Raw genomic sequence first — 11,604 nt, 5'->3', positions numbered from 1 at the left:
CAGCATCCCTCCTCAGCACATGTCCAAACCAACATGATCTTGCCTCTCTGGCTTTGTCTCCAAACCTTCCAACCTGGGCTGTCCCCCTAATATATTTATTCCTGATCCTGTCCACCCTCGTCACACCCAGTGCAAATCGTAACATCTTTAACTCTGCCACATCCAGCTCTAACTCCTGCCTTTTTGTCAATGCCACTGTCTCCAACCCATATAACATAGCTGGTCTTACTACCCTCTTGTAGACCTTCCCTTTCACTCTTACTGGTACTCGTCTGTCACAAATCACTCCTGACACTCTTTTCTACCCACTCCATCCTGCCTGTACTCTCTTTTTCACCTCTCTTCCACACTTAACATTACTCTGAACTATTGATCCCAAGTATTTATCCTCATCCACCTTCGCCACCTCTACTCCTTGCATCCTCACCATTCCTCTATCCTCCCTCTCATTCACACAAATATTCTGTCTTAGTCCTGCTGACCTTCATTCCTCTTCTCTCTAGAGCATATCTCCATCTCTCCAGGGTCTCCTCCACCTGTTCTCTACTCTCACTACACATCACAATGTCATCTGCAAACATCATAGTCCACGGGGACTCCTCTCTAATCTCGTCTGTCAACCTGTCCATCACCATTGCAAATAATAAAGGGCTCAGAGCTGATCCTTGATGTAATCCCACCTCCACCTTAAACGCATCTGTCACTCCCACTGCAGACCTCACACTGTCACACTACCCTCGTACATATCCTGTACCACTCTTAAATACTTCTCTGACACTCCTGACTTCCTCATACAATATCACAACTCCTCTCTAGGCACCCTGTTATATGCTTTCTCTAAGTCTACAAATGCACAATGCAACTCCTTCTGACCTTCTCTGTACTTCTCCATCAACACTCTCAGAGCAAACATTGCATCTGTAGTGCTCTCTCCCGGCATGAAACCATACTGCTGATCACTTATCATCACGTCCCTTCTTAACCTAGCTTCCACTACTCTTTCCCATAACTTCATGCTGTGACTGATACATTTAATCCCTCTGTAGTTATGGAAATAAAACTGTTGTGCACTTGCACAATCTTGACATGCATTTTAAAAACACTGGTATTTTACAGACTTGTGCTTAAAAATTCATATTAATAAGCAAAGTTACCTTCTTATTATTGAAATAAAAACATTTATAAACATTCCCTTATCTAATGTGTCCTTACATAAATACATACATAAATGAAATAAATGAATACATAAAATACTCTATTATTGTATAACAATGTATCCTAGTTAACTTATAAATGGCATATGAAACCTCATTGTTCCAGATGTATGAATCCACAAATAAATAAATAAATAGATAAATAAATACTTTATTGTAGTATCAAAATTTCATCATTGAATTCGTTAAATAAACCCAGTGCGATACTATTGAAAATATTACCTTGAAAATCATCACATAGCTGAATGATGACTAATATTGGTATAAATTATATTACAACTATAAGTATAAAATTAATAAAAATTTAAAAACATAAATTTGTTTTGTCTTCAGACATGCTATTTACTTATTGCAACTGGGTTTGTGAAATGAACTTAAAAACTCATGTATAAAAGATATAATTTTAAAACTCGATTTAAAAATAATTTTTTTAGTTGAATTTATTTATTATTTTTATTTGTCTGTTGTATGTTTGTTTATTATAATTTGGCTCTTCTCTGCTTAAGAACACTGCTAATACTCAAATGTTCATTCAACCCTGGTGCTTTTGATGAGTGTAATTTAATTTGCCATACTAGTTCTCTATATTCTAGGGATGTTTCCCAGTCACCCCCTCTGATGTCATTTTTAACTTGTTCTAGAACCAAACATTTTTTTAAAGCCATTTCTTTACACGATAATGAATGTTTGTAGAATGCATTTGTTTCTTTCTTAATTTTGATTTCGTAAAGATGTTCATATACCCTCCTCTTCAAAGTTCTTTCTGTTTTTCCCACATAAAAACATAAGCAATGTTGACATATTCCTAGATATACTAGGCCCTTCGTATTACAATTATAATGGCCTGTGGAGTATAGACCAATTTTCCTAGATTTTAAATATAATCCTGTGTCATTAAACATGTAGGGGCATTGCTTGCAAGCATTGCATTTGTAAGTGCCTCTCATTAATTGTTTATTATTTGTGTTGTTTGCCATTTCTCCTTCAAACAGATCTTTAAGATTACTGTTTCTCTTCCTAATGAACTTTGGCAACGTTGGGATTAATTTATTAATCTCTGTGTTGTTAGATAAAACAGGCCAGTATTTAGTAATAATGGCCTCTATGTCTACACTGTTACTTTTGAAGGTATAAGAAAAGGCCTGATTTTTGTGGTCTTTGTTTTCTGTAGTTTTTCTATTGGCTGTGATGTTTGATAGTTCTTTACCAAGTAATGGTGAATATTGGTCTTTTCTTTTTGTCCAAATTTCATTTACCAATGTGTTGAACAAATTAATAGGGTAATTTTTTTCAAGAAATAATGTTTTTAAATATTCTACCTCTCTTTGAAACAAAATGTCAGTATTACATATTCTCGAGGCTCTAATCAATTGGCCTTTAATGATACTCTTTTTTTGGAAGAAGGGGTGACCGCTATCAAAGTGTAGAAACATATTTGAATATGTACTTTTTCTGTAAATACTAGATTCAAAACTGTTCGATTCAATGTTCTTCACTAAGTTGATATCCAAGTAGTGTAAATGATCAGGATTGATTTCATATGTAAATTTTAAGAAGTTGGTGGAAGAATTTATATGGTCCATAAAACCCTCAAATTCATCATGGCTACCTTTCCATAGAATGCAAATGTCATCCAAAAATCTTTTATAGTGGACAATGTATTTGGCCCAATTGGATGGAAAGATATATTCCAATTCCCAAAAATGTAACACCAAGTTCGCGTATGCCGAGGCACAAGGTGTTCCCATGGCAACGCCCTTGTTTTGTTTGTATAACTCTCCATTGAAAATTATAAAATTGTTATTCAAAATGGTGTCCATTATGATGACATTATGCTATTCATAAACAAATTCAAGAGTTATTAATTGAGTTGTACCATGTGACAAAACAATATCAAAAATATTCAGGTCTATATTTTAATACGTAGAAATCAAATTATCTCTTTTTAAATAAAAAAGAAAGCTGTAAATAAACAATAACAATATTATTAGGAAATAAACCTTATCTTTAAAATATTCAGGTATTAATATAACAAAGACATTAGACAAAAAAAAGATAAACTGAGGAAATTCTAAAAACATATCAAATCTAACACTTAAATGGAATAAATTAATAATCTCTTTTGAAGATAGACTACAATTAATAAAAATTATTTTATTTACAAAAACCTTATATATAATTCAAACAATTTTCTTACCATCTAACAAAAAACACACTAAGAACATTAATTATTAAGCTGCTCTTAAATTTCCTATGGTCCCCAAAGAAACTTAGAATAGCATATCAGCATCATATTAGATCTTGGGACTCAGGAGGCTTAAATTTTCCAGGTATAGATACATATGCCAAAGCAGTAATCTTTAAAGTAGTGTTTACTGGATAGACCCCTCATAACTGGAAGACACTATACCTTTCAATTATCAACACTAATAAAATGAAAATTGATAATACTAATGGCAAAAGTACTGAAAATCTCTTTTGGTTATATTTATGTAACTATATTCAGTTTATCATCCCTACTCCTTCTCAATCTAATTATGTTAACACTATTTTAAAAACCATTAAAAATTAAATTATAGGTGATGCAAACATGAAACTCTGGTTTGATATACTTATTCCTTTTAAGGTAGCAAAAGAAAGGGCCTCACCACTACAAAAAGACGTGGTCAGCTGTATCTTCACAGGTGATTCAGGAATAGCTTGGGCCTGGATCCAAACTGAAGACAGTCTCAACCTCTGAATAACTCTCATGATCTCAGAGTTATCAGACACTGTAAAATAAGACCTGACAAGGTTGTGCCTATTGTGGATGAATCATATGGCAGTGTTAGCTAGAAGACGCATCGGCTGTAGCCTTACTTGCAATTATTTTTCTTGGAAAAGAATCAAGCAAATTTCTCACAATTTTTGTTTAAATGAAACATTTCTGCTGAAGACAGGCTGGACTGCATAGTCTATCACTGCAACAATATCTTTAGATTCATGGTACAGATTGCTGACTAACAGGACAGTAGCAGCTCTTGTAGAAGAGGTCAGTCAGTAAAAGGCCAGACTTCTGCTAACCTCTCCCTGGCCTTGAGCTTACTCTCCTGTACCTTATTGACTCATTATGATACAGACAAGATTTTTTGTGAGTGAAAAAATAAATGAATATAAAAATATGGGAAACTAAAAACTTTATCTGTTGGAATGATTGCCTTAATTCTTGCAAAGTAAAAGAAATTCAAACACTTCTTTCAGAAATTGATTTAAACCCTGAGGGCTGGATCTTTCTACAAAGCTTCAGATTATATGCACAAGACAAATTGCTTCCACTTTTCATTATCATTTAAAAGAAATGCTGAACAAAATTCATGTTAAGTATGACATTTTTAACAATAAAGTTGAGGTGAATAATACAATTTAAGATATCTACAAATCTCTTATTACATATTGTAATAATATAAATGACACATTTTGGAATGATACTACTGTAGGACATAGCTCTTCAATAACTGTAGACAATAAAATCCAAATACTGAAGTATATACAAAATCCATCATGGAGGCAATATTGGCAAATTTTTTGTATGAAACTTCTTATTTACAGCATTCTTAACTCAAAATAAGGTAGTAAAATTTAACAAAAAATTATTAAATATTGGAGAGCAGACTGGACGCACATTTTTATGACTGTTTTATTTAATTGTATTAGAGTAATATTGAAGATTTTCTAAAAGGTTTCTACTCTGATTCTTTCTCTTTGACAACAATGCTAGTATTATTCAACATAATAGAAAATCATAGTTTGAACAAAGAAAACTGTTTTATGGACAATCTTAGCTGTGGCAAGAAAAATATTACAAAAAATGGAAAAAGTCTATACCACCTTGATTCAAAGAATTTCTTTCATCTCTTCAAGAAACAGCTGTACAGGAAACAAGAATAAAGGAAAGCAGGATATACCCTACATCATTCGCCAAGAACCTATGGAAAAAAGTTATATCTTTAATTGAAAATTTTCAACATGATGGCACTACATGTTAAAATATCATAAGGTTATACAATAATATTATTTATATGGTTTATAAATTAATAATTACAATAATAATATTTGCTAAGTATATTCTCTAATACTTGTATATTTATTCCAGGCACAATGTATATAGTGTATATAGTTACTATTTCTTTACTTAAAAACATTTATTTTAAAACTGAGTTTTGAATTAAGATTTATTTACCTCTTTATATTTTGATAAAAATACTGCAGCAAAAAGACTTCTGTGTAAACAACTTATTTAGATGCCTAACATTACATATTTACTGTTATGAACATCGCCTTATATGTAAGGCTGTCATAAAGTTGCAAATGTTACAACTCAAGAAAATATGCATGGAATGTCTTCTGCAAACAACTTAATAAACTACATTTCAACATTCATAATGAAAATTTGCTTTCTTTTACAAAATTTGCTTATGCAGTACTAGGCACTATACACACACACACATATATATATATATATATATATATATATATATATATATATATATATAAAATTCTAGGTCTGTGTATATTATATTATAGCATTTATGGAAAGTCTATGGCCCTGATTCTAAAAGACTTGCTCTCATTGTAAGTGACCATTTACACTGATAACAGGGTGAAAACATGTGTTTTGGAATCTGGTGCCGGTAATAAGCCTGCGTCTAGATAGGCCTTCCACCGAAGTAAGTCAGTTGCATTGAGAGCAAGTCTTTCAGAATCAGGGCAGACTTACACTAAGAGCAACTCTTTTGGAATCTGGCCCTATGAATGCATTGACTATCCCTGTGAAAATACTTTTTACTGTCCACAAAATATTTAAATTAGTTTATCTTATGCATACTTTTTAAACTGATTTTCCAGAAAATGCTCTGGAAAGTAAGGATGTATGTAGGCTGCTGGAGGTGTGACATACCACAGGTACTGATGAATTAAATGGAAGTATGCAAACAAGGTGCTAAAATGTAAGTGAGTTAAAATGCGCATGACTCAGACAGCTAAAGGTATTGCTTGGCCCTAAGTTATATAAGCAGTTGGTGTTTGCAAGTGGAATTTGTTTACAATAAGGTACCAATTGAATTGATAGAAGTCATCTAAAAAAAAAATACTAATAGCCCGTTGTTCAACGTGAAGGAAAGGGGTCCTGTTGTAAATTTTAGTGAAATTTAGGAAAAAAATACTGCAAAGGGAGGAGGAAATGAAAGGAACTAGAAAGGAGGACACAATTTAGAAAAGGTGATAATTTAATTAAGGCAGCCTGGAGTTGTTTCTTTCAAACCTTAATTTTTGTGGTGGGAAATAAATGGACAGAGTTGCTATCAAAGTGTATTATATTAAAGGATGAGGGTTTGAGCTGACAGCCTTGGCAAGTTTATACAAGCAGAGTGTTCCTACTGCTTGTTAACACTAGCTGGTTACTGAAGAAGAACTTCTTTTTACCAGAAATGTATTTCAGAATTTAGCCTTCTGAACCTTTATCCTTGAACTACTTTTCTGCTCTTTTTACCCTAGTGGTGGTACAGCCTGTGATTCATCCCAACAACATACTCATCAAGGAGGATTTCAGTGTAAAATCTAACACATAAATTATAAATATAATTATATTGGTCTATCAGAAGCCCCTTGACATAGCAGGAATACCTTTCTTCCATCTGTCCTCAGCTCTGCAAGACAATATTATCCATTAACACTGTAGACATCATAGGTTCATAGGTTCATAGGTTGGTACTAGGCTATCAGCCCTAGGGCCTATACAAGCCTAGCCATAAGAATTCCCTGGCTATTTCTTCCCACACTATTTACTTCCCTGGACCCCTGTCTAGCAGGGCAACTGACGTGATCCCCGGGGTGAATTTCCTTTCTCCCATCCAATCATCAAGGTTCCTTTTGAAGAGGACCAAAGAGGAACTCTGCTTGACATGTATGGGCAATCTATTCCAGAGTCTAGGGAGTCTCTGGGTCAGGAACCTATCCCTCCAGCATTTTTTGTTTATTGTGATGACAAGGTTTAGATCCCTGGAGCGTGTGGCTCTGAGGGATTGGGATTTCTTTAAGTGTAGCATGTCCAACAGCTCTGGGTTTGACATGGCCTTGTATGTTAAGCAAAGATCGCCTCTGAGTAGACGATATGCGACAGAGTATAGCTGGAGTTTTTTAAGGCGGTCAGCGTAGGGCATCTGCTTTAGGCCTGTGATTCTTTTAGTGAGGTATTTCTGTGGCCTTTCCAGTTGTTGCAGATGTCTTGAGAGGTACATACCAAATGGGGCATTGTATTCTATAATGGGTCTAATGAGGGATGAGTACAGTGGGACAATGACCTCCTTTTTTCTGGATGAAAAGCCCTTGGTGATGAGGTGTGCCACATAGAAGGATTTCCTGACTGTTGTGGCGATGTGGTTATCTAAGGTGAGACCACTGTCCACCTGTGTCCCTAAGTCTCTTGTCAAACTTTCGGTGTTTAGTGTACTGCCACCTATATGGTAATTCACAGATACATGTTTTTTCCCAAAGGGGATAACTATACATTTCTTGGCATTGAGCTTGAGCCCATGGCTCTGGCACCAAGCATCTGTTTCTGTAAGGCCCTTTTGTAGAGTATCCACATAATTTGGGGGTTGAATAATGGCTCCCAGTTTGCAGTCATCTGCAAACTTTGTTATCCAGAGTCCCTTAGTGTTGGCCTGTACTTCAGAGAAGTAGATGCCAAACAAGAGCAGTCCCAGGACTGAACCCTGAGGTACTCCACTTGTCACTTGTCTGGAGCTGGATTTGGAGTGGGCTACTTTTACAGTGTGGGCTCTCTCAGTAAGCTAGTTAGCAACCCATTGGGTGACGTAGGGTTTAATGCCCAGCTTAGTAAGTTTATCTATGATTCCAGAGTGCGGGATGGTGTCAAAGGCCTTGGCAAGGTCTAGATAGGCTGTGTGGACCACCTTACCCTTGTTCATGGCTCTGGAGACTGATTCGAAGAAGTCAATCAAGTTCAGGAGACAAGATCGGCCCTTCACGAACCCAAACTGGGTAGGGTCCAGTGTTTGAAGGTTGCCAATGTCTTTGTTTATAAGTTCCATGATAATACGCTCCATGGCCTTGCAGATAAGGCTTGTCAGACTGATGGGACGGTAGTTTCCGGGATCCAAGGTGGATCCCCCCTTGTGGAGTGGGATAACTGTAGCTGTGCGCCACTCAGTGGGCACGAAACCTGAGGTGAGGCTATGATTAAACATGACACTTAGGTGAGGTGCCAGTTCATATTGTAGTTCATGTAGTACACAGCCTGGGATGTCATCTGGTCCCATGGATGCTGTATTCTTAGCTTTGAAGAGTGTGTTTTTTACCTGTGTGGCCATTATTACCGGAATTTGACTGTCTTCTGGTATTGAGATGGGCCATTTAGGGGGTGAGAGGGGGGTGAAGTTGGCACTGAATCGATCTGCCAGGATATTGGCAATATCCTTGGGATCAATATATTTAATGCCATTCTGTTTTAGCTCAGAGCAGATCTGAGCATTGCCATTTAGATTCTTGACATAGTTATAGAATGCCTTGTTGTTGTCTTTGGAATCTTTGGCAATTTTATTTTTGTAACTAGCTTTGGAGGATTTTATGAGGGATCTCAGTTTCTTACTGAGGCTGGTAAGGAAGTTTTTTGCATCCTGGGATTTTCCTCTTTTCTGCAACAGTTTCTTCCTTTTGTTGTAAAGTTTGTTTATGGCAGGGGACCACCAGATTGGCTACTTTTTTTTGGATGAGAGCATCTTGGTTCTATTTGGGATGGCACGATTTATGCATGAGTGGATGTGCTCGTACAGTGCCTTAGTGTAGGATTCAGCAGTTGAACTTTCAGCTCCCGTCTGCATGGGTGTCATGAAATTTGTCACTTCTGACTTGAGTAGCATGAAGTTGGCTTTGGAGAAGTTTTTTATGGAGGTTTCCTTACTGGGGGGTGGGGGTGGGATGTGGATGTTAAGGGTGATTAGCTTATGGTCAGACGTGACTAATGAGGGGGTGACCATAGGTGTGGAGCATCGATTTCCCATGTTGGTAATGAGGTCTCATCAGTATTTTTTTGATTTGCAGGAAATCACATGTTAGTGGCTAGAGTGTGAACTGGAAGACTCTGGGGATGTACGCTTATGTAATCAGTGAGTCACATCACTGTGTGCATCAGAACATACTCACCGATTCCTAAGCATGAGATCTTCTAGAACATTTGTCATTGTGCCCTTGTATAATTAGTGAGTGATGTCACTGTATGCGTTAGAGCATACTCAGCCATCCCTAAGCATGGGAGCTTCTAGAACATTTTTCATAGTGCACTTATATAATCAGTGAGTGAGCTACTGTGTGCATCAGAACATACTCACCTATCCCTGAGTATGGGAGCTTCTAGAACATGTGTTATATTTTGATTCTGGAAAAGATGAATAATTACATGCTCTAATTTAGCTTGCATAAAAAAATAAAATACTGTGCTAAGGAAAAAAGGTGTTTAATAAGTATTTTCATCAACAACAATAGACTTCATCACATGATGTCTGTATTATTGTGGATGAAAGCACTTATTAAACATCATTGTTTTTTGTTTTTAACTTGTATGACCCCAACCAAGGACCTATTAAGGAGGATCTTTTGTTTTCTCAGACTGCATATCATCTGAGAAAAGGTTCTTTATATTATAAAAATTATGCTTTCTGCATGAAAGGCATCTCACTGTATGTCTTTGTGCTGATAATACAGTAGATCATAGTGGGAGTTCCCTCAGTGGTAGTTGATTAACTGTAAAATTTTCCACTGGACCTTACCATGATTAGAAGCAGGGCTAGCCACCCAACAGTGTGAATATTGACACTAGGTAATGGTCACTATTGATGTGATACCCCAACTTTACACCCACAAAATGGGAAAAAGTAAGTTGATGCCAGTGCCTTACTATTATCAGCTACTACAAGAGCTTCTCTGTTATTCTCTGTCTTCTTGTAGATTTATTACAGTAACTTCAATAGCCGTATGTCCAGTTTGTGGAATTTAATCCTGCAGAACTCCTACAAATTCCTAGAGCACTTTAGTCAATAGTAAGCAAGATCTGACAAACAGCACAAGTTCATGTAGAAACATTTTGTCTTACAATAATCTGCATTGTTGCCAGTTTAAGTGTGGCTTCAGATGCAGAGGAAAGGCTACAAAGCACAGAATTCCAGCCTTACCCTCCTTATAATAAGAGAAGTACTTATTACAGAACTGTGGTCCAATGAAGATTACAGAACTGTGGTCCAATGAAGATATAACTGCAAAATAAAATTGATTAGTTCATGAGAAACATATCGGAAAAATGCTTGACTGTGACAAGCAAAGTTGTTTTCCATGGAAGTTTAGGAAAGGTGACTTTAACAGAAATATCTATATCTGACTGAAATGTAGAATCACCTGGATCACTTGTTACTTCCTCATCTTACTCCACAGCCTCACAAATGTGTATCTGTTGCAATGAATACCAAAACAAAAATGTAGACAAACACTACTCAATTCTGATTTTCTCCGAGGAAAAAAACTGTTTCATGAATCCACCCCACAGGAAGAATAGTTTATACATCTAAAAGATGGAACTGAATGCATGTACTAGTGGTTTTAACAAACTGACTATATGAATAGCCACAAAGCTACCCAGAGACTGGACATAAATGCATAATAGTAAGAGTATTCTACTACAGGATAAAGAAGTGTTTTTCACCTTACCTACATAACTTGCAACATCTCCCAAACTATTGTCTTATAGTCAGGAGGCCTGACCCCAGGAAATAAGAAATATATATAGTTATCGCCCAACAAGTGGTTTGAAACCCAAGCACATTGTAATGCCATTAGGTTTCTAAACATAATGAAATATTGTTGAACTTACTTTCTGGACAGATACCTAAACCCTTCTTCCAAGCATTCTACAAAGTCACGGCAAGGCAAAACTGCAGGCAGGGCCTCTTTTAACATCAGTCTAAGTGGAGAATATGTCCAATATCAAGACCTTACCATAGCATGTGAAGTTACTATTATATCACAGTATCTATGATAAAATAAGCTGCTAGGTAATCCCAGGAATCTGTAAATTCATCTACCATGGTTGCTGGAGTTAGCCTTGAGAATCATAGCACTCACATTTTCTTCCAAATTGCTACTCTGACCAGGGAACCAAATACATACACAATTCTTGAGGAGTAAATCTCTAAAGTGCTTTATCTGTTTCTTAGGCGTGTTCACCCATCCTGAAGTCAGTAAAGGTGGGGGGGGAGCTCAACTACTGATGTCTGCCCCTCTTTAAAATCTGATTTCTTTGTATGACTCAATGAATTGCCTATAGGGCAGTAAGAAAGAAGAA

The sequence above is a fragment of the Protopterus annectens genome, chromosome 6.part1 (assembly GCF_019279795.1).
Source record: "Protopterus annectens isolate FY-2018-M chromosome 6.part1, PAN1.0, whole genome shotgun sequence".
NCBI lineage: Eukaryota > Metazoa > Chordata > Ceratodontiformes > Protopteridae > Protopterus > Protopterus annectens.
The sequence above is the reverse complement of the archived record's forward strand: the minus strand, read 5'-3'. Positions refer to the sequence as shown.